The sequence below is a fragment of the Helianthus annuus genome, chromosome 10, assembly GCF_002127325.2.
Source record: "Helianthus annuus cultivar XRQ/B chromosome 10, HanXRQr2.0-SUNRISE, whole genome shotgun sequence".
NCBI classification, from domain to species: Eukaryota; Viridiplantae; Streptophyta; class Magnoliopsida; order Asterales; family Asteraceae; genus Helianthus; species Helianthus annuus.
Genome location: NC_035442.2, coordinates 45,753,225 through 45,777,935, shown reverse-complemented (window position 1 = coordinate 45,777,935; position 24,711 = coordinate 45,753,225). Strand labels below are relative to the sequence as shown.

Below are 24,711 nucleotides of genomic sequence, written 5' to 3'. Positions count from 1 at the left end.
TTAACTTCATTCGACATCTGAATTGCAAACATATTTAAAATAATAATATCACATAATAAATAATAAAATAATCAAAATATCATGAACACAATTAGTTAAGAGCATATTGTCAAAATCGTCGATCATTGCGACTTTACTCATTTTATATATTATGATTCGTATATCTTACATACACACACACACATACACACTTATATATAGGGGAGGGTTCAATTAAAAACCACCAGTTAAAGTGAAAACCTGAAAACTAACTAAAAAAGCCTAAAAAAACATACCAAAATTTTTTATTTTTATTTTATATAAAAAACTTAAAAAAAAAAACAAAAACTTGTAAGGCACATGTGCATTTTAGTGTACTACACATGGGTATTATTACACATGTGCACTACAAAAAAGTTTTTTTTTTGAAAAAAAAGTTTTCTTATATATAAAAAATAACGATTTTTAATAAAAAATTGGGTTTTCACCTTAACTAGTGGTTTTTAACTGAACCCTCCAAGGGGAGGGTTCAAGCGAAAACTCATTTTATTCTGAAAATTTAAAAATTAACTAAAAAAACCTAAAACTCGTACCAAAAAATATATTTTTTTTTACAATTTTATTATAAATTTTCGCTACTTTTTATATATAAAATAATTTTTTTCAAAAAAAAAAAAAAAACAATTGTAGTGCACATATGCAATAATGCACACGTATAGTACACATATAATGTACATGTGCAGTACAAGTTTTTTTTTTTTTTGAAAAAATGTTATTTTATATATAAAAAGTAGTGAAAATTTGTAAAAAAAACTGGCATTTTTTTAGTCTTTTTTAGTTAGTTTTTAAGTTTTCACAATAACTAGTGGTTTTCAAATGAACCCTCCCATATATATATATATATATATATATATGGGGGAGGGTTCAAGTGAAAAGTACTTTTATCGCGAAAACTCGAAAACTGACTAAAAAACCTAAAAGCATACCATTTTTTTTTATTTTTTACTATTTTCTTATTAAAAATTGCTATTTTTATATATAAAAAAACTCTTTTTCAACAAAAAAATAATTTTTGTAATGGGGGAGGTTTCAAGTGAAAACTCCTTTTATCGCGAAAACTCGAAAACTAACTAAAAAAACCTAAAAAGCATACCAATTTTTTTTTACAATTTTCTTATTAAAAATCGCTATTTTTTTATATATAAAAAAACTTTTTTTCAACAAAAAAATAATTTTTGTAGTGCACATCTGTAGTACACATTTTTTTTAACGTTAGACTTCATTAAAACACCGAGCAAGGCCTCAAAAAAAACACGAGGACCACTCAACCAATTACATAATATACAACGGGTATTTTACCCAATCATTCCAATCAATCCTAACATTGTTCGACCTATACTTTATCCAAAGAAAAGACATGGATTTCACGAGCGCCACAACTCCAACCACCTTAGGATCCGAATTTTGAAACACCACCTTATTTCGTTCTTTCCAGATATAGACCAGCACGTAACCATGATAATAGCTCGGACCAGCTTCCGTCCCCTACCAGTGTCCGGGACCAAGTTCTGCCAGCCAAACATATCTTCGGTGGAACCAAAAGCAGCAGGAAACATGCGACACCATCTCCAAACCTTACTCCAGACCCCAAAAGCAAAACCACAGGAGACAAAAACGTGAGAGACGGATTCCTCCTCAATACCACACATCGGACATATGGTACTCGATAGACCAATCCTTCTTTTAGCCAATTCAATGTGAGTAGGAACTCTATTTTTTTCGATTCCCCATACTAGGATATTAACTTTAATCGGAACCCAATTAACCCAGCGCATCCGAAAGGATGTATGCCCGTTCTGATCCCCTCTCAAAGCTGTTTTAAGGCAGCAACAGAAAAACCGACGCCTGGCTTCTGATCCCAGACCCAAATATCACTGCTACCACTGATACGAACACACGACAACATATATTCCACGTCTTGAACCTCCGAAATACCTTCTACCGAAGTTACCCCTAAGTTCCAGTTGTCTTTAATAACTGTATTCATCCCAACTTGCTTTAACCGATTACTTACCGTGATGTTTTTCTCCCTGTCCAGCGAAAACAGCACTGGCCATCTGGTGCATAGAGGTGTTGATCCAAACCATATGTCTTTCCAAAAGTTAACACTTTTACCATCTCCTAGCTGACATAAAATCATTTGATCCAAGCGTCTCCCATCGAACAAAGTCCTGTCCATCACAGACACCAACGACTTCCAAACTCCTGGTAGAGCCTTTTTTACCGAAAGAATTCTCCACTTGCTACGGCCCCATGTAAACTAATAATAATCTTTCTCCATAAACCCCCCTGGTTGGCTTTGAATCTCCAAGCCCATTTCACTAGTAATGCCGTATTAACCTCAGAAAGCTTCGATACACCCAAACCCCCATACTGCTTAGGTTTCGTAACATTCTCCCAAGAGACCCAATGAACCCCTTTACCATCTTTACTACCTGTCCACAAAAATTTCCTCATAATTTTTTCTATGCTTTCCAAGACCGAACTGGGCGCTCTAAACAACGAAAGATAATAAATCGGAAGGCTGGCAAGCACCGATTTAATCAACATGAGCCTCCCACCAATAGAGAGCACCTTCGCCTTCCAAGATTGAAGCCTACTCCGAATAGTCTCAATGACCGGATCCCAATGAGAGACCCGATTCATGTTCGCACCGACTTTAATACCAAGATACTGAAATGGAAATTCACCAACTGTGCAACCCATAAACCTGGCCATACTAACCACCTCATCCGCCAAAATCCCCAAACCAAATAAATGATATTTTTTAACATTTATTTTCAGCCCTGAACACAAGTGGAAAACTCGAAGTAGCCTAGTCAGCATAATTAAGTTATTTCTTGTCCAGTTCCCCATAATAAGGGCATCATCTGCATAAAGCATATGAGAAATAACTGGACCTTCACCTGGCAGTGAAATACCTTCAATCTCTCCTATCCGACACGCTCTAGTAATCAAGCATGCCAACGCTTCCATAACTATCAGGAATAGAAAAGGCGATAGCGGATCACCTTGTCTAAGACCCTTCTGACACGTGAAATCAAATGTAGGCGACCCGTTTACGAACACTGCGGAACGAGCCGACTGAAGAATACCTCTTATCCATCGGCACCATAACTCCGGGAACCCCATCTGCTCCATGGTAGATATAAGAAAATCCCAATTCACGTTATCGTACGCCTTTTCGAAATCAATCTTGAAAAGAAACGCCTTCTTTCCACCTTTCTTCACCCACCCAATAAGCTCATTGAGAACGAGCGGACCATCCAGAATAAATCTTTCCTTTAAGAAAGCCGATTGCGAATAAGAGATAACGTCGTCCATAACCTTCTTAATTCTACCAGCCATCACCTTTGAAATGGTCTTGCTTATCACTCCGATTAAATTAATAGGGCGGTAATCCTTTAACCCCATAGGGGTCTTTGTTTTGGCGGTCAAAGTAATATACGAAAGACTGCACTCTTTACTAATAAAACCCATCTCGTGAAACTCAGCGAACATACGCACAAAATCTCCCTCCAATGACTCCCAAAAATGTTTAATAAACGTGAAATTAAATCTGTCTGGACCAGGGGCCTTATCAGACCCACACTCGAACACGGCTTCCTTAATCTCTTCCTTAGAGAAGGGCGCAATCAGAGCATTAATCTTTTCAGCAGACAGGTGCTTCAAATCTTCACTTAAAAACTCCGGCCTTCTACCATATTTTTCACAAAAAAGATCTCTATAGAAGCAACGCACTTCTTTCTTAACAAGCGACGGTTTAGAGACCCAAACCCCATTCACCAAAACACCTGAAATAACATTCGCCGCTTTCCTGCCATTAATGCAACGGTGAAAATACGTCGAATTATCATCCCCCAAAGACGCCCATTTCACCCACGATTTTTGTTTTAGATCTTTACTTTTTAACATAATCAAACGGTCAACCTCTTTTTTGCTCTCCTCTCAAACCCAAACCTCCTCTTCAGTCATATCCCCGTCTTCCATCTTTTTTTTTCTAGCCGCGATATATCATTTTTAAGAAGGTCCATCTCCTCCCCTTCCATCACAGAGATGCGTTTCCACCATTCCTTTAACTTCCACTTAACTGCCGTGAGCTTTTTATGGATCAACAAGTCCGCAGGACCATCACAGACAACATTATTAATCGTATTCTTAACCAGGTCTTCACATCCTTCCCTTTCCAACCATGAGTCAAACCATTTGAACGGTTTGGGACCATAATTGGAATCATTAATCGTCAAAAGAATAGGACAGTGATTAGAACGCTCCCTTGGTAATACTCTTAAACACGCACCGTTCCACCTGTTAAAAAATCCTGACACACCAGCATACGGTTGATTTTGCTCAGCTTAGCCAACTCACCTGTACCCGATAGATAAGTGAATCTGTTCCCCTGCATATTAAACTCTTGAAGACAAGCATCATCAATAAAGTTATTAAAATCCAACGCTGCCCTAGAATTAAACTTGGAGTTCTTTCTTTCTTCCACCCAACGGACGGAATTAAAATCACCTAAAAATATCCACATCCCCACATTCCCCTGCATCAAACCCAAAAGCGACTCCCACATACCTCTTTTTTCCCCAACTTTCTGAGGAGCGTAAACATTAACTACATTAATCATTGTACCATCTTCAACCAGGCTCCCAGTAATCATCAAAAAGTTTTGCTCCTTCACAGTTTTAATCTTCTTAAATTTCCTAGGATTCCAAAGACTTAATAGACCTCCCGACTTACCCCTAGCCCCAACCGAATCCACCTCAAAACTCCCATTACCCCAAATCGAAGTAAGATCGAAATTATCACAATCATTCAGCATCGATTCTTGCAAACCCATGAAATCAACCTTATAATTAGACACCAACCCTTTTACCCACGCAGGTTTACCGACTGACCCCAACCCTCTAACATTAATAGAGATGAAGTTCATCGCATACCTGATTGTAACCCTGCACCTTCGATAGAATCCGATAACAACTGCTCAAAACCTTCTAGTTGAACCCCTAAACATTCACCAAAGTTAATAGTCGCTTCCATTTCATTCGATTTTGACCAAACGATCTCTGGTTCAATCTCTTGTTCGGGGAGCTTTGGATCTTCTTCAGGTTGTTCATCCATAAATACTTGTTCATTCACTTCAACTCCTATTTCCTGTTCTTCTATAAGGGCTTGGAAAGAGTTCGAAATACTTACCGGATCACCTCTAGACTTAACAACATGATTATCCAAGCCCAAAATGATAGGATCCAGCCCAAAAGGGTCCGATTCACTCTTGGACTCCTTATTGGGCCTGTCCTTGCTACTCATGTACGTCCCTCCAGAATCTTGGCCCAAATCCAATTCTTTTGTTTATCCTTTTTTTCCGTTTATTATTTTTGCACACCGATTTGTGACAAATTGGAATCTCCTCATTAATTACCCCTTCCATAAAAATCCCCGTAGAATTCTCCTCTTGATTACCACCATTTACTTGCTCCTTAATGGTGTCATAATTAATTCCCGAAAAAACCTCATCTTCCAAAATTACCTTAGCCGGTGTAACCGCCGGAGCTTCTTTGGGACTAGAATTTCGATCAACTGACTCCTGCAAATGAGATGATCCTGAACTACAATCGTCAATATCCATTCTTTCTCTTCTTCCTCGATCCAAATTTTGAAAGTTTTACCACACCATTTTAAGTATTAAACCTCGTGAATCCTCGCACCCTGACCAACTAACACTCCAATGAAGTGGAATAAAGAGTCAGTCTCCAGGCTTTTAACTGCCGGCTTTCGAACCACCGTACCAAAGAAACTCCCAATATTATCAATCACCCGATCATCGAGAACACAAAGAGGAAGCCCAACCACCTTTATCCAAGCAATGCGTTCAAACGGTAAGTGTTGCCCTTCCCAAATATCAACCAAACTGAACAGCTCCGGTCTACCCAGGAATTCATCTTTAGCCATGGTGGCATGGTTCCTTGTTTTAAAAGAAATCAGCATCATAAAACCACCAAGACAATGTACGGATCCTTCCCCTAGGCCCATCTCCTTCAGAATGCCTTTGATCATTCTTAGCACTTCCAATGAAGCCACCTTCACCACCACCGACCTTCCATGGAGATCTTCAAAAGCAGAAATATTATCATCAATGACTATCGATTTTCCTTTGGATGCCCCATCAAAAGCTTCCTTAAACGACATGGAATTCGCTGAATAGACATTCCTGGGCCCATGCAACGGACCCCTATAATCCGCACGTTCATGTTCCTCAAGTTTCTTATCCTTAACTGGATAGGTGGGTTTACGAGAGTTAATTTCTCCGTCCTCCAGCACAAACCTTGCTACGTTGACCTTTAATCTGTAGTCACCCAAACAGATAGCAGAAAGTATTCTTTCCATCTCTTTTCGATCCTTAACATCTAGCAAAGAAACAAACCCGAACCGATTTCCTTCCTTATCACGTTTGCTAGCGATGTAAATGTCATAGATGTTACCAAAATTCCTAATGTCCTTCGCTAGATCCGCACCACTGCATCTTTCCGGTAAATTAGCGACATAAAACTTGGTTAACCTTGATAATACCTCCACCGGAATAGGTTTCCGGTGTAGTACACATATAATGCACATGTGAAGTACAATTTTTTTTTGAATTTTCTTTTATATACATAAACTAGCGAAAATTTGTAAAAAATTTAGTATGTTTTTTAGGCTTTTTTAGTTAGTTTTCGGGTTTTCACCTTAACTAGTGGTTTTTAATTGAACCATCCCCTAAAACGCCATAAAACACCCAGTTTAGAAAAACGCCATAAAACCCAGTTAATTTTTTTTCGAAAAGTATATCAATAGTATACTCATTGGAAAGATAAAAAAATGCTGAGTTTTATGATGTAATTTTTTACGAAAAACAATCACGCATAAAAAATTTATTGTCGTTTAAATATGAAGGGGGAAAATGGCATGTGATTAGCATGTGCACCTTTGTTTGGATCTTCCTATTTTACCCCTCCTGGTAGTTCCAAGACCCATATTATTTACAAAAATGCCACTGCATCAATCTCAGCCACAAACCACTAAGATCAGGTGGCTGAGAATCGTTCTCACCGTTCTCACACTTTGAGGCGTTCTTTCCTGATCCTGTTTATTTATATATAGGGTAAGGTTCATGCGAGAACCACCTTTATTGCGAGAACCAATGTGAACACAACCAAAAATAGGTAAAAAAACCTAACCCCCCCACCCAAAAAAAACCTAACCCCCCCCCCCAAGCTAAATGCTAAAAACTAAAACCCCCCAAAAAACCTAAAAAAAACCTAACCCCCCCCCCATCCCACCCCCCTAAGCTAAAATGCTAAAAATTAAACCCCCAAAAAACCTAAAAAAATCTAAAAAAATAAAAAAAAAATCTATTTTTTTAATATTTTTATGTTAAAATCGCTACTTTTAGTAGCCAAAAAAATTTTTTTTTTTGGCTACTATAAGTAGCAATTTATTTATAAAAAATATTAATTTTTTTTTTGTGTTTTTAGCTATTTTTAGACATTTTTTGTTGTGTTCACATTGGTTCTCGCGGTTCTCGAGATAAATGGTGGTTCCTAACGGATCTTTGTCCTATATATATATATATATATATATATATATATATATATATATATATATATATAGAGTATAAGGTCAGTTTTGGCTTCAAAAGTGGTTCTCCCTCTCGTCGTATTTCCAGACGAGATTCTCTCCCATGGTTCGAATCCGGTTTCCTATGTCCATCATTTCTTCTCCATAATGGCGAAGTTCTACCACATTCTCGGCGCTCATTGAGGGATAAGCTGGGGGTTCAGGTTGGTAGTTTGGGTAAAATGGGAAAGGATTATTCATTAGATTATGATACTCTCAGTCTTTGGTCCACCATTCTTCAATTGGGTTTGGGAGTGGTTGTTGTGGCATGATTGGTTCAGGGTTCATAGGTTCTGGGTTCATTGGTATTGGTGATTAGGGTGGCATATTGAAGTTGATTTCGTCGGTTATTGGCCGGAATATTTCACAATTGGTCAGGTGTTGGTCTAATTCTTCCCATGATAGTGGCATGGGTGCTGGGTTTGAGCTTTCGCCTTCGGTTGGTTTTCCGATTGGTTCTCCACTTGGTTTTATTTTTGTTGTTGTTGGTTTCTTCTTTTTCCTTTCCCCCCTTTTTACCTTCCAATCCAATCTCCTCTTTTTAGGGGGTGCTTTTCTAATGGTTGAGCTTGGAATATCATAGGTTCATCTTTGTCTGCTTCATATCCAGTTTGTATAATGGCTTGATCTTCAGTAGTTTCCATATATGAATTGTTAACAGATATGTTTTTGAAAGCTTCTGACAACTCACTATCGCTCATACTGTTAGCCACGAATAATAAAAACAAAGAACTCCGAAAATCATATATATAATATTTGGTTAGCATCACAATAATCACAAAAGTTATTTCATTTATTTCCTGACTACTAGTTTTTAAATATTTTCACAATACTTAATAAGCTTAAACCCAGTGGATCTGATATCACCTTCTATCACAACCCCTGACCACACCCTGAGCAGGAGCTGTGAGCAGATTTTTCATCAGGACCGGGTGTCATGAAAAATATTAGAGTTTTCAAAACACCATAGTTTTCATTTCATAAACTAGGGATGAAACCCATATTTACATAAAGGATTTTCACAGGGATAAACCCTTGATTACAAAACATGTTTTATTAAGTTTTTTTTTAAAGTTTGTTTTTATATACAAAAACTAGCGAAAATTTGTAAAAAAAAAAAAAATTAGTATGTTTTTTAGGCTTTTTTAGTTAGTTTTCAGGTTTTCACCTTAACTAGTGGTTTTTAATTGAACCCTCCCCTATATATATATATATATATATATATATATATATATATATATATATATATATATATATATATATAGGGGAAGGGTGTATAGAAAATCCACTTGTGGTTAGAAAACCCGCGAAACTCAAAGCTCCCGATTTTTTTTTTTTGAAAAAATTTACACATGTTATATACATGTTTTAAGGGTTTGGCAAAAAAAAAAAAAATCAAAAAAACGCCGAGTAGATATTTAAAAAAAAAATAAAGAAGTTTTGGTGTAACATATGTTACATTCAAAACCCTTAAAAACATGTATATAACATATGTAATTTTTTTTTTAAAAAATTTCGAGAGGTTAGAGTTTCCCAAGTTTTTTAAATTATAAGAGTTTTCTATAGATACTTCCATATATATATATATATATATATATATATATACTAGTCGTTTACCCGCGCGATGCGGCGGGAAACATAAAACTTAGGTTGCTGAGTTTAGGGCTATGTACGGGGATGTACTTTCCGATGTGGCGTGCGAAGACGATGGTGGCAGTGTAGCAGAACTTGAGGGTCGGTTGCGGCCTTCTTCAGCAGCAGAGAATCAGCGGTGTGCGTTTGGTGGTTATTGTGCGACGGCCGATTACCGGCTTCAGGAGAAAACAAAGAAAATTGTGTGATTCTAGTTATGTTATGAGGGGTTTTAAAGATGTGGGTAAATCAACGGTTTTGAATGATGAATCGTATCATTAGTTACAATGAGAACTTCGACAGTAGCGAAGCTTGACGTTTTCGACCGGGGGGGGGGGGTTCCGAAAACGTAAATACCCAAAAATTTCTATATGAAAACAAAAGAAGAAACAAAATGTGAGATTTGAATTACCCATTTTTTTGCTCCCTATTTCTAAACATTTTGAATATAAGAATATAAGTAACTTGAAATCTTGTATATTTCTTGATTTTGAAGTGTATGATGCTGCTAAGTCATCAACTGCGGCATTTAAGAGCTGGCGTATGGGTGGACCGAGGTTTCAAAAGGCTTCTGTTCTTGGTAGAAAGAGGAAACCAATTGGGGAGTAATGTTCATTAGGTGAACCAAGTGCTGCTAATTAGTCGTTATCCACTACTGTGGCTCACATGCTTATGGTTGGGTTTAATATTTATGTAAATCCAAGGAGATTGATGTGCGTTAATAGTTCTTGTAGGTTGAGACGATCTGACACGGTGTTGTGTCTGTTTTGGTATTAACTGTTGAAGTTTTGTTTCTATCAAATGTATTAATGACATGCTATTGGTAAATTTGACATTGTTAGTCACACAGCATACAGATACAATCTTTATAGGAAATGTATTGATGCAGTATGAAGCCCAATCCACTATTAGTTGGTCTATGTTGGTTAAGTGGCCTGGTTCGTTATAACGTTTTTGGTCCCAAATTCTTTTAAATTACACGTACGGTTCTTATTGTTCGCTTAATTGTAACACTAATGATTTTTTAAATGGATGGAAGCCAACCTCCAACACTTCAGATTCTAGCGTCTGTCCAAATCTAGCAGCTTTCATATATGCTCTACATTATCTGGATCTTGACAGGCATCACTTGACGGTATTCTTTGAGCTTTGAAAGTTCTGGGAAATCGAGTTCGTTGAGTCGAGGACTTTTACGATTTAGCATAGGAGTAAAAGGTGTGAAGTGGATTCTTTTTTAATTTATGCTATTATGTCGTTTTTTGTACTGTTTTATAGTTGAATTAACTCTAGTATATGTTATTATGTTGATTTAGTTTTGTTTTTTTTTTTTTGGAAGGCTTTTCGATTTGTTTAATGCTTGATATTACGGATTGGGATGAGCACCCAGGAAGTGGTAAAACAGTGTTCTATGGTAACAATTACAAAAAACACCAAAAAAACAAGTGAATATCGATCATTACATATATATTTTGACAGAAACTCTTAACTTTAGATGGTGACGAAGATCAAAAGTGTTACGACCGAGAGAACACTTAGAACTGTAAGAGCATACCCATCAACGTCTGCATTTACCCCCCCCCCCCCCATCTCGAAGTTATTAGGAAAAAATGAAGCCGCTGAATCCTAGATCTCATTTGTCACCGCCTTCACGTGATTCAGCAGGGTAAAAATGGTATACCCGAATCCCTCCAGTTCGTCTTTTCCCCTCTCACTATACTTAATTGCAACAAGCTCTCTGGCCCATTTCTGGCTCAAAAATCACCGTACAGAACATATCAGCAGTATTGAACAACAAACCACGTAGCATACTTGAACCTGCAGATTTGATGCCAAAAGCTCGACCAACAGTAGGCTGAAGCACTACCACTGTCGTCACCACTTTTTGCAGCACTGGGGCTTGCAAAACCTATCAACAGAAATAATGAAAATTGAGTACTCATGCTGACTTAATTCAACAATCAAACGAATCCAAAACAAAAAAAATCACAGAAAAATATGAATAGAAATAATGAAAATTGAGTACTCTTGCTGACTTAAGCTATGTGGTCATGGTCTCGCAGCCAAAGTTTGTCTCCGCCACCGACAGTCACTACCATGAGTATCTGTTGTGTATGACACCTTTGAAACATCCTCATTGGCGGTATTTTTGTCAAGTACATTACTTGTGACAGGATCATCCAACTGATTTTGATGTTGCTAAGGTTCATCTACTTGAGAGTACAAATTGTTATTTACAAAAATTATTATACACTTTTTCAAGGCAAATATCAACTTAGACCGCTATGTTTAAAACACAAAAGAAGTTGAAGGCTATTATTTAATCATTTAAACATACCAGTATCTTGCGAACCCATTGGTATGAGTATTGAACTTGCGTTTTGCTGTTCTAATGTGGCAGCAATAAGGCCTGCACCTTTAGGTGAAGCAACTGAACTTTGAGAGTTGAGCTGCAATCATAAACAAAGGGTTGGGTTGGGTCGGGTTGGGTCGTGGGTCAAAATGGGTCGGCTTAAAACGGGTTAATTATAAAAAAGGGTTTTTTGGTTTGGGTCGAAACAGGTTCGGGTCGAAACGGGTCTGGGTCGGAACGGATCGGTTTTTTTTTATGTTGGCCGATATACGTTGTAAAACAGTAATCTATTAAAATGTATCCTGTAATAAGAATGAAGTAAAAAGTCAAGCTAGTTTCATTGAATATGTATTTATGTACTCTTAAAGTTAGTTTATAAACCCAATAAAAAATATTAAAACCTTGACATATAAATGAAAGAGTATAACTTTAAGTTTAAACCTTGACATAAAATACTAAAATCTTGGGGTCGGGTCAAAACAGGTCTGGGTCGGAACCGGTTTCGGGTTGGGTCAGGTCAGGTCCAGTCAAGTTGGTCTAAAAAAATTGTTAAAAGACCTGCAATTTTGTAAACAAAAATATGTTGAAAGCCTGCAAAGCTTGGTCAAATCGGTGGCTGTGCATTTGATGAACATGTTTTTGGTCTTCCAAGAGATAGCCAAGTGTGCTTTGTTAATTATTGGTGGAAGAGACAACATGGTTCTGCAAAAATGAATTGGTAGTTTCTAGATTAAATGATTATCAAATCAAAAAACAGGCTACAGTAAAATCAAAGTAGTATGCCTGTTTCGATCATAAATAATAGGGTAAAGGGGTAAATCTTCAATTATGTGCAAGTCTTTCTTCAGTTTCAAATCAGACTGCCATTTTATAAGGCAAACATGGTATCAGAATAAAATTGAAAGCACATATCACTCTCTCAACTACCAGAAAGAATGATATAGATTTATATCTATACACACGCTTCTTAAAATGCAAATATACGAAGGATATACCTTGTAAAATTCCATCAGCTTATCAGCTTTGAAAGGTTCCACCTATAAAAGAAGTCATCACCACTGCGTTAGTAAATTTCTTGCTAAAGCCAATTACAAATAAATGAAGTAACCAATTATATCGTAAATATTATGTATGGGTTTTTTTTGGGTAAAATATTATGTATGGGTTTGTCTTGATATATTGGTAAAATGAATGCAGTTCAGTAGCTGTGAGTGACTTTATATTTAGTGTATGATTATATGCACAATTCAAGTTAATTACCTCTTTTTACCTGTTTTAGTAGCTTGAACTCTATCTTTGACGGTGGCAAAGCCTGAACAAAATAAAAAAAAATAATAAAGCATTAAGAGATAAAATATACGTCGCACAAATCTGACTACTTAAGAAAATCACGAACCTCATACGTGAATGGGCCGTCTATTGTGTCCAAGTCATGTGTTCCAATAGCAACCCTGAGTTCTTTGCCTGAAATTTACGTAGGTACCAACCCAAGAAAGTATCTTAAAAGCTCAGAGATATACATATGTACCTGAAGTTCAATTAAAAAACCACTTTAGTTATATAAAACTTTCAATTACAAAACCCTATCCAGTTTTAAAATACCCAGAGAAATTAAGCCTTTCTTTGTCATCATCTCGTTTCTCCTACCTGGGTCGAAACTAAATCAAGTTTTCGGGGCATCCATTGCTTCAGTTGATATCTTCATATACCTTGATTTCAATTAAAAAACCACTTTAGTTATCAAATTTTGCAGGATACAAAAGGTCCATCTACTGACCTACACGATTCTTCGACCAAAGTAGGTGTTCGATAAAAAAACAAAAATAAAGGAGAACAAAATCTAGAAAACCAGGATGGCTTTTTAGGCCAGATGACTACCCCAGCTTTTTTCGTGCCGTCACTTTCCATGTTTAGGCCCATGACCACCCCTTCACCATGTCTATACACAACGCTCAAAGAAGAAAAGAGTAAAACAACCCAGTCCAGTTCCAACCCATACCAGTATACCAACCTGTAATCACAAAAGATGACAACAAAATTTAAAACTAAATTACAGTCTAGAGCCACTATTGCAAAATGAACTTGATAGTTATACCTTGTTCACACTATCCATCGAATCGTCTCATAAACTTTCTAATGCAGTCTCAAGTCATCACTGCAAATCTTTGTCCTCCATCAAAATCAGTTTTTTGTACTGTTTTTCAATTTATCCAGATGCAAGCTACATACAATAGGGTTACCAAATGCAGTGAGGGAATGCTACACATAAATAAAACAGGGTGACATTTAGCAACCAGTAAGAAACACTACTTGCATCAGTTTATCACACAATTGCCCTCTTTTTGCAAATCCAACACTATCCTCAAAACGTCGCTATTACCTGGACAAACAATTGTAAGAAGTTAATACAAATAGAATTATGTTTAAGAATCATCTTCACACCTTTCCCATCATCAATCAAACCCTCAAAACCCTAGATCTGTAACATTATACATTTAATGAATCTGTGTAAACCAGAAAAACTGAAATTTTTGGATCCGTAAATAGAAACAAAAAAATCAAATAAAAATGAAACAAAACTATCACCTGGCACAACTTCAAAGTGAATACAATAGTAGAAGAATAAAAAAAGAACCTGTAAAAAAGTCAACATATGCAATCACATAGAAAAAAATATATCAAAAGAACCAAGACAACCCGTAATCAAGATACACGCAACACCAGGGAACAATATCGTACCTGGATTTTGGATCTGTTCAAAGTTGTACCTACTACACCATGACAAAGATCAACATCATGATCTCACAAAGGAAAAAAAGGATAAAAGAAACATAAGATTACTAACCTATCAAAGTCTTCAATTGGAAAACACGCCAGATCTTCAAGCTTCAATAAAGCACAATGGATCTAGGGTTTGTAATCAGAAAAGAAAACAACAGAATCATGAACAACTTTGAGAAAACGACCTAATCGTTGAACCACTAATTTGAAACCCCTAATTTCCGCAAAATTAACCTCTAAAATTATGCATTTGTCAGAATTTTTGAAGAAACTGAAGTTGGTTGATGAACCCTAACAGATCGAAAACCGAAACCTAACAGACAGTCACCTGATTCCGGCCATTCTCCAGCAAATCTGTGGATCCCTTGTTCAAATCTGTGGATCCCTTGGTGCCTTCGACATCCGAAAAGCATATAGAAACTACCGTTAAACATCATAACTTGCCAGATATATTCATTAAACGGTATCAGTTCTTACCAAGTTGCCAGATAAAGCTTGTGATAGATCTCATGAAACCCTAGATCTGCTCATCAAACGGATCTGGTGATAGATTCAAACGGATCTGGTGATAGATCTCATGAAACCCTAGATCGCCGAGAGAGAGAGAGAGAGAAGATCTGATGTTGTTTTGTGAGATGTGTGAGGAATGAGAGAGAAAGCAATTGGTGATCCGTGTGAAGTCAAATGGACGGTCCAGATGTAGATCCGTGTGAAAAAGTTAAAAAAATGGAGGGTTGAAGATGATCCGTGTAAAGGGTAAATGGTCTGTGTTTTCTTGTGCCTTAACACTTGTACATTGTGCATTAAGTGTTTTTTCAACACCTTGTTGAATTACCATCTTGTCCTTCATATATGTTTATTAAAGTAGTATAGATATAGATATATATATATATATATATATATATAGGGAGAAGATCATGCGAGAACCACCTCTTATTGTGAAAACCGCGAGAACCAATGTGAACACACCAAAAATGCCTAAAAATAGCTAAAAATCACACAAAATTTTTTTTTTGCATTTTTTAATATTTTTTATAAAAAAATCGCTACTTTTCGAAGCCAGAAAAAAAAAATTTTAAATTTAAAAAAAAAAAAAAATTTTTTTTTGGCTTCTAAATGTAGCGATTTTAACATAAAAAATATTAAAAATTTCAAAAAAAAGTTTTTAGTTTATTTTAGATTTTTTTAGATTTATTTTAGATTTTATTAGGTTTTTTGGGGGTTTAGTTTTTAGCATTTTAGCTTGGGGGGGGGGGTTAGGTTTTTGGGGGGGTGGGGGAGGGGGGTTTAGGTTTTGGGGGGGGGGTGGGGTTAGGTTTTTTTTAGTTTTTTTTAGCATTTAGCTTGGGGGGGGGGTTTAGGTTTTTTTTTTTTTTGGGGGGGTGGGGGGGTTTAGGTTTTTTTGGGGAGGGGGGGGTGGGGGTTAGGTTTTTTTAGGTTTTTTTTAGCTATTTTAGGTTGTGTTCCCATTGGTTCTCAAGGTTCTCACAATAAGAGTGGTTCTCGCATGAGCCCCTCCCTATATATATATATATATATATATATATATATATATATATATATATATATATATATATATATATATAATATAGTTTTAGTTTAGTTTTAGTTTTTTATCATGTACACAAAAACATAGAAAATACATTATGCATATATATATATAGTATAAGATTAGTTTTGGCTTCAAAAGTGGTTCTTACTCTCTCGTTGTATTTCCAGACGAGATTCTCTCCCATGGTTCGGATCCGGTTTCCTGTGTCCATCATTTCTTCTCCATAATGGCGAAGTTCTACCACATTCTCGGGGCTCATTGAGGGATAAGCTGGGGGTTCAGGTTGGTAGTTTGGGTAAAATGGAAGAGGATTATTCATTAGATTATGATACGCTCAGTCATTGGTCCACCATTCTTCAACTGGATTTGGGAGTGGTTGTTGTGGCATGATTGGTTCAGGGTTCTAGGTTCTGGGTTCATTGGTATTGGTGATTAGGGTGGCATATTAAGGTTGATTTCGTCGGTTATTGGCCTAAATATTTCACAATTGGTCAGGTGTTGGTCTAATTCTTCCCATGACAGTGGCATGGGTGCTGGGTTTGAGCTTTCGCCTTCGGTTGGTTTTCCGATTGGTTCTCCACTTGGTTTTATTTTTGTTGGTGTTGGTTTCTTCTTTTTCCTTTTCCACCCTTTTTACCTTCCAATCCAATCTCCTCTTTTTAAGGGGTGCTTTTCTAATGGTTGAGCTTGGAATATCATAGGTTCATCTTTGTCTGCTTCATATCCGGTTTGTATAATAGGTTGATCTTCAGTAGTTTCCATATCTGAATTGGTAACAGATATGTTTTTGAAAGCTTCTGACAACTCACTATCGCTCATACTTTTAGCCAAGAATAATAAAAACAAAGAACTCCGAAAATCATATATATAATATTTGGTTAGCATCACAATAATCACAAAAGTTATTTCATTTATTTCCTGACTATTATTTTTTAAATATTTTCACAATACTTCATAAGCTTAAACCTAGTGGATCTGATACCACCTTCTGTCATAACCTCCGAGCCCACCCTGGGCGGGACCTGTGAGCAGATACAAGTGGTACCGTTGTTTATTAAAATTATCGCAGTGGAATTTTCATCAGGACCGAGTGTCAGGAAAAATATTAGAGTTTTCAAAACACCGTAGTTTTCATTTCATAAATCGTGGGATGAAACCCATATTTAAATAAAGGATTTTCACAGGGATAAACCCTTGATTACAAAACATGTTTTATTCAGGTTACATAGCCACTTATTTAAGCTTGGAGTTCCTCATAGCACGTTTACTTCTCTTCATAGTAAATCACATGGAACACGTTTTAAAAACTTTTGATCAGCGAAAAATACTTGTGAGTTCATTCAACTGGTATAAAAAGACACATTGTTATAATTACAACATTAAGGGTTTTTACATTTGTTTATCTCGTCAAACTACTATTGGCTAACTCATTGTCCAATAGTAAAACAACCATTTTTAAATAGTATTCGTCACTCGGTTGCAGTTCCTGTGACTGTGGTCATATCACAAATTGGCTAACCCATTGTCTAATAGTGAAGCATAATAAGTAATGTATACAAAACCCTACATACTGATAGTAGTTTCCCAGTAAGAATACAAAGTCTTAATCACTGTAATATAATTAACATTTGGAAAACATTTAGGGTTTTGAAAGCAGTTGATAAAAGAGAATGACTAACATCGCAAATTCAGGGTTTTCAGTAAACGCCTCCTGGTCTAATTCACGGGTTCCTAATTAAACACACCATGCAACATGTATTAGTGTATTAACCCAATTCAAACTTTAATGATAATTACGAGATCAAAACCTCAACGTAGTTAACAAAGTATAGCCTTATTCAGGCAACACTTTGACATCCATTGATTTAGTTTCGGATCAATCGGACAGGGTATCGTACCAGTGATTAGGGTTAGCACGCTGACTACGGAGCAAAGTTTCATGGTTTAGGGGTGTTATGACAGTACTTCGAGAGCGAACGGAAAGAAATAAACAGTTTGAATGTCCAGTTCTCGCTCTATTTATTGCTGGATTTCAATCTCGTCGCGTTGCGCGACCAATTTCTCCTATCACCTTTGCGTAACGCGGCGGGGTGATCTAGGGCTTCGGTGGCGTGAGTCACCACGTAGGTCTGCCATGTGGCAGCACGTGTCTCCTGTCGAAAAAGAGGCACCGCGTCACGCGACCGGCTTCTACCATTGCCGTCGCGTAGGGCGATGATGCTAAAAACTGGATTTTCTCTTTTTTCGTCCTGGTTTCCATCGTACGCGTTCGGGGTCTCGATTATGTATTGTTATGGGGCCTTTTTGAGGGTTGTTATACCCGACATGGAGTACCAGTTTCAATCATCTCTGATAGAGATGGACAATTTGACTCCAGATCTTGGCGATCTCTTCAGGAGTCGCTGGGTTCTCGATTGGACATGAGTACTGCGCATCATCCTCAACGAATGGTCAAAGCGAGAGAACCATTCAAACTTTGGAGGACATGTTGCACGCGTGTGCGATAGACTTTGGTGGAAGTTGGGATACTCATCTGCCATTACTTGAGTTCTCCTACGACAGTTATTACGCGAGTATCAAAGTCGCTCCGTTTGAAGCTTTGTATGGAAGGAAGTGTCGATCGCCTCTATGTTGGGCTGAAGTTGGCGAAAGGCAGCTAACCGGGCCCGAGATTATCCATGAAACCACTGATAAGGTTGCCCGGATTAAGGGAAGGTTGAAAGCCGCCGCGGATCGACAAAAGAGTTATGCAGACAACCGAAGGAAACCATTGGTGTTTCAGGTCGGCGATGGTGTTCTGTTGAAGGTGTCACCTTGGAAAGGTGTTGTTAGGTTTGGAAAAAAGGGAAAGTTGAGCCCACATTATATTATCTCGAGTTAGACCAGTCGCTTATCGGCTCAAGCTACCGCAGGAATTGAGTGGAGTACATGACGTGTTCATATTCTTGACCAACCGAAATCATCAACTAAGTTGATGATTTTGTGTTTTGGTGAATCCATAGAATGAGGTCAAGTGGATGGAATTCATCCTACTTCCTTGCATGACCATCACGTAGTATTTTATGACACATTTGACGATTATATATACAATATAACTATTTTATATATCCAAAAACCGAATCTTAACACCAACCAAACTCATGGTTGAATGTTATGAATTATGGTGAACATTATCTTGGATCAAGATTCCTTATACTTAGACTTCCAATGGGCGAAATAGTGCCCCTGAAAAACACATAAACATGGTGTCCAATTTGAGTATTTTTACAAGATAACTTTTACGTAAATTCATACTAAGTTATGATTCCGCATACGAATTCCTAATCCAATCCGTCATACTTACATGCCTTGTTTATCCTTGTAGGATAACATTGGCATTTCAAACTCTCAAACACATCAACTCACTTATGTGTAACTTCTACACAAACCGTGAGTATACATGACCGCTTTTATTATAAATACACTTTGGTGCAATATATATAAACTATCAAACTCACTCTCACACAATCAATCACATGATTCAATCAACCAATCCATTTATACATGCTAATATGTTATACTTTATGATACTTACATGCTAGAAGCCATTCTTGCACAATATTTGTCATTAACTTCATGAGCCAACCTTAACATGTATAGCGCTATCGGAGTGGCACACTGCCCTTAGGAATGGTTTATGTTAAGCTATTCAATCAAACGGTCTTGTTCACTTTGGTGACAAGATTACGCAATGTGGACACAATTGGTTTGACATCTATTTGTTGCATGCTGGTTTATGTATCAGATGCTTTAGTATACATTTTATGCCATGTTTGGATTGAGTCAAGTTTCTATACGTATGCAAGTAGGCATACTTGTATGCTCACCAATACTTAGGAATGGTCTGTGTTAAGTTATTCAATCAAACGGTCTTGTTCCCTTTGGTGACAAGATTACGCAATGTGGACACAATTGGTTTGACACCTATTTATTGCATGCTAATTTATATATCATATACCTTAGTATACATTTTATGCCATGTTTGGATTGAGTCAAGTTTCTATACGTATGCTAGTAGGCAAACTTGTATGCTCATCAATGCTTTGTGTGTTGACCGTTACTCTAACATATATTGCACGAAATTGATGTTGAGACGTTTCAAGAAATCTACCAGGATGGACTTAGAAACGCACTATTTAAATTTATGTATTTCCTTGTCATGTTGTATTTCCAATTACTGTATTTTCGACTTTGAGACATTGTACTACTTTTAGTTATCAAATGAAATTCAAATTATTAAATTATTTCCATTTATAGCAAGTTATGATGTTTTGAGCAATCTAGTTCGCCTCACTCTGATGTTTCCGCCATCGGTTGGAGTTTGACATTGTAACACTCCGCGTTTTCGAAGCCAAAGTACAAGTCAAAGTCAAAGTCAAAGGAAGAAAAGATTGCTAAATGCGATCTGTCACTTCTTGCTTAATTATTGATTGTACCTTTGACTTGTAATTGATACTCTATTTTGTGTTACTTTAGTTGTATTATGTGGAGTAAATGTAATAATCGCAGTTATCGCTAATCGACTTATCGCTATCTCATCGCTATCGCATCACAACTCGAGTTATGTGTTCTGGATATTGTTTTACATGTGTGTGCTATTTATGTGTTACTCGTGCATGTTTAGTTTTGTCTTATGGTGATTAATAAAAAATGCAACCACAACTCTATCGCAACACAATCTCATCGCAAACTCGAAATATAAGGATTACTTTTATGTTAAGTGTTAGTTAGGTTATTGATGTGCGTTAGGTGTAATAAAATTTAGATGTATATTTAAGCCCTTTTTACACTTTTAGCCAAGTTTTAAATTTATAAAACACGATATTTACTAACACTAAACACACATATGGGCAAGTGCACCCATCGTGGACGTAGTATAGTGTTGGTAAGATACCAAGGTCGTCCAAGGACATAAGAGCTTTTAGTACCGGTTTATCCTCAACGTCTAATCAAATAAAAAAGAAGTTAGAAAAGATTTTTAAATTAAGAAAATAAAAACTAACTAAATGCTGAAAATTAAAATAAAATAAAAACAGATAGACAAGATGAATCACTTGGATCCGACTCGTGTATTAGTATAACCTTTGATTATTTTCGCACTTTTGCACTTGTTTAAGAGATTATCTTAGTTATTGTAGTAGGCCCCTCTTTTGAAGGCGACGTTACCCTCAACCCAGTAGTTTGAGTTAGCAAGGATACAATCCTAAAGGGTCGGATTATTGGAAGATAATGAATTAAGTTATTAATGCAAATTATGGTAGGCCCCGCTTTTGGCGGTGACGTTACCCTCGACTAAGTAGTCTGAGTCAGCAGGGATACAGTCCTAAATAGCCGGGTTATAGTATTAATAGTAGTTAACTTATGAGGGGGTCAAAGAGTTTGGATCCCCGCCATCCAATACCTATGGGCATTGAAGGAGATCCTACTAAATTTGACCCAGGTCCCTTGCAGGACCTCTAAACGCTGAACAAGGGCAAGACCCTTACCAAACCGTTCCCTTAACCCCCGACCAGGTAGCCAACATACCTCCATATAGACCGTGGAGATCTGAATGGTGAAAATGTTTTATTTTATATAGACAGTAAAATAATGCCAAGACACCACGGACAAACGATAAGGAAAGATCACATTAAACATAAGTAACTAGTTATTAAAGTCATTAATACAAAACCAAATAAAAAGTGCAAAAGATTAAAAATAAAAAGTATTATACTAAACACTTGTCTTCACCAAGTGATGTAAGAGACTTAGGCAAACATGGCCTTGATTGTCAAGAACTCTTACGATCAATCTTGGATCCCGAGACGACTCACACACTCTACGATGGAGAATGGATGATGGTGGTGGATGATGGTGTTGTGATGGTGGTGGGTGGTGGATGAAGTGTGAGAGAGGTGGTGTGCCAAGGGATGAGTTGAAATGAAACCAAGCACTCCTATTTATAGGCTGAACAGAAGGCTGGGCACGGCCCCGTGTCCACTGGACACGCCCCCGTGCATATCTGACACTCTCTCTCTTCATTAGTTGTAATTCGCAATTACAATTAATACGCCTGCTGTACTTTCGCCACGCCCCCGTGCTCACTGGACACGGCCCCGTGGTGGGCAATAGAAGCTTCTATAGGTTTGTCTTTTCTACTGCTTCTTGGGCACGGCCCCGTGCTGGCTGAGCACGGGGCGTGTTCAGTCTTCTGACTTCTCTTTTCTGCTTGGGGAGATGCCGTTGAGGGGTCGGGCAATCCACTTTTGTTCCTTTTCTTGTATTTATGTTAGATTTAGCTGTCTTTTTGCTTCTTTTGTGAATTTGAGCTCATTTTATCCTGAAAATACAAAAGGAAGACAAAAACACTCTTTTTCCAACATTAGTACTTAAAAAGGGTTAGTTTTATGCCTCAATTGATGTAATTTATATGTTGCATTTTACACACATCAAATACCCCCACACTTGAACTTTTGCTTGTCCTCAAGCAAAACTCTTTAATATGTGGCTCACACTCCCAAATGGAATGGGTAGAAGAGAAGGTTTTGGCTTGTCATAGAGTGTCGGGAATCCAAGATGTTTTTGGGTTTTATTTTTATTTATTTACAATCCTATTCGTTATGATTTGTTTAGAACGTTTCATAGGAGAAATTATTAATTTGGGCATAACATGCCTTTTTTTAAAATTCCATTTATATACAAGTTCACATACCTCACGGGAGAAATCATTCACACTCGGCCGAAGGTGTATTTTTAGTGAATCACTCGAGAGCGGCGTGGAACTTATTCCTACCATAAGCTTGCCAAGCAATCAATCCTCCTCCTTTTTAACTTGTTACCTTTGTAAATATCAAGAGGACTTTTTGGGTATAGGCTTGGGCTAAAGGTGGGTGAATGGGTTAGTAGAAAATGGCGAAAAGCGTAAAAAGCGTCGGTTTTCGTAAAATACTTTGTTTTAGTGACTTTTTATTTCGAAGTATTTCTCCAAACAAGCTTTTTTAATAGCTTTGTTTGTTTATTTCTAACTTCATCATTTTTTTTAGTCAAACGAAAAACCGAGCTTGTTACTAAAATAAAGGGTGAAAATAAAAAGGGTTTTTGGTGGGTGAAAAGGTTTTAGGGTAAAGAAATGAAAGGTTTAGGCTCAAAGGGGTTAACTAGGGGGATTTTGGGTAGGTGGTAAAAAAAATTGAAAAATAATGGTGTAGAAAGAAAAATGGTTAGTCCTAATGCCTCCATCATTTACTTACTTGGGTTTAAGTTGGTAAGGAACGGGAATGAATTGTCGTGGCAAGTTCTAGAGTCGTAAGAACCAAGCGGCTATTCACACAAGAAACGAAAAATGAGCATTTAGTCTAAAGATGTAAATTTGTATGCTCAATAAAGGCTCAAAACTCACTTTTGTGGGAATGGGTTTTTATGTGATCAAGTATATATAATCGAATTTTAACCAAGCTTGTCATGCCGTTTCATAATTTTCTTATGTTGGTTCTTTTTATCATGACGCTTTCGGTTGTACATTTGTAAAAATATAACCTTTTTAGAACTTGTTATTCCCAAATTAAACCAAGACAAGTAAAGAAAACGAAAAGTTTTTGAAAAAATTTGGGGTAATTAGCGGTTCCAATAGAGTTTTGTGTAAGGCTTGTTAATAGGACTTGCAAAATTTTAAGGTTTTAGCTCCCCCCCACACTTAAATTACACATTGTCTTCAATGTGTCCCAAAAATAAATTTTTTAGGTTGATTGGATGTGTAATGTGGTGTTAAAAAGTAAAGATTTATGTTACTGGCAGTCTGGACACAGCCCCGTGGGGACCGGACACGGCCCCGTGTTCAGGTGCCAGTAACAAAAATTAAAGAAAAGAGACAGAAGCCTGGACACGGGGGCGTGTCTGGTGAACACGGCCCGTGTCCAGTTACCTGAACTGGGCATTTTTCTGCAGGGGGTTCAGCACGGGGCCGTGTTGGTTGGACAAGGCCCGTGTTGAACCTTCTGTAATGGAGAAATTTATGTCGGGTTGCCTTGTTCTTGTGCATGGGGCCATTTTTCTCGTTCCCCTTTTCATCCTTTACCACCATGAGTGTGTTTTATTCCTGCAAATTAAAACTAAAAAGATTAAACTAAACTAAGGATAGTTCCGCGGAATGCCTCCGTGGTGCGCCACGTTTATTAGGGTCCTTGGCTAGACCCAATGTGAGGTTATATATTTTCTGAGTGGGATGTTTGGCATCCCATGTTACACTGTCGGAGAGCAGCATCCAAACTCGAATCAATAACCTTCATGTAGTTGACCGGGTCGTCGTCTTCTATTCTCTTCCCAACTCCGAATTTTACTTCATCATTCCCGTACCTCAAGGTGAGTGTTCCGTCATTCATATCTACCACTGCTTGTGCGGTGGCAAGAAATGGTCTCCCTAGTATGAGGGGGACCTCGGTGTCTTCCTCCATATCGAGTATGACAAAGTCGGCCGGATAGACGAATTTGCTTACCTTTACCAGGACATTTTCGATGACACCTTGCGGGAATTTGATGGATCGATCAGCAAGCTGTATGCTCATTTTTGTAGGACTCGTTGTTCCTAGGCCGAGTCTTTTAAACATTGATGAGGGCATGAGGTTGATGCTAGCCCCAAGATCGGCTAGTGCATTACGAACGGGGGAATCCCCGATTGAGCATG

General features: G+C 37.3%; 1 long non-coding RNA gene across 17 annotated transcripts; it reads right to left on the bottom strand.

The window, feature by feature from the left end:
• Positions 1 to 10,675: 10,675 nt before the first annotated feature.
• Positions 10,676 to 14,998, bottom strand: LOC110884961. 17 transcript variants are annotated; one of them, XR_004869507.1, is made up of 16 exons: positions 14,939 to 14,998; positions 14,790 to 14,854; positions 14,526 to 14,587; positions 14,420 to 14,451; positions 14,267 to 14,315; positions 13,991 to 14,060; positions 13,776 to 13,901; positions 13,559 to 13,691; positions 13,328 to 13,389; positions 13,077 to 13,208; positions 12,951 to 12,992; positions 12,676 to 12,717; positions 12,239 to 12,382; positions 11,666 to 11,777; positions 11,354 to 11,540; positions 10,676 to 11,236 (listed from the first exon to the last, which is right to left on the bottom strand). It is a non-coding gene; the product is annotated as an uncharacterized LOC110884961 (long non-coding RNA). The 17 variants fall into 17 exon arrangements; XR_002561778.2 differs by having other exon boundaries at positions 11,354 to 11,537; XR_002561774.2 differs by having other exon boundaries at positions 11,354 to 11,537; positions 11,666 to 12,382; positions 12,941 to 12,992.
• Between the last annotated feature and the right edge of the window lie 9,713 nt (positions 14,999 to 24,711).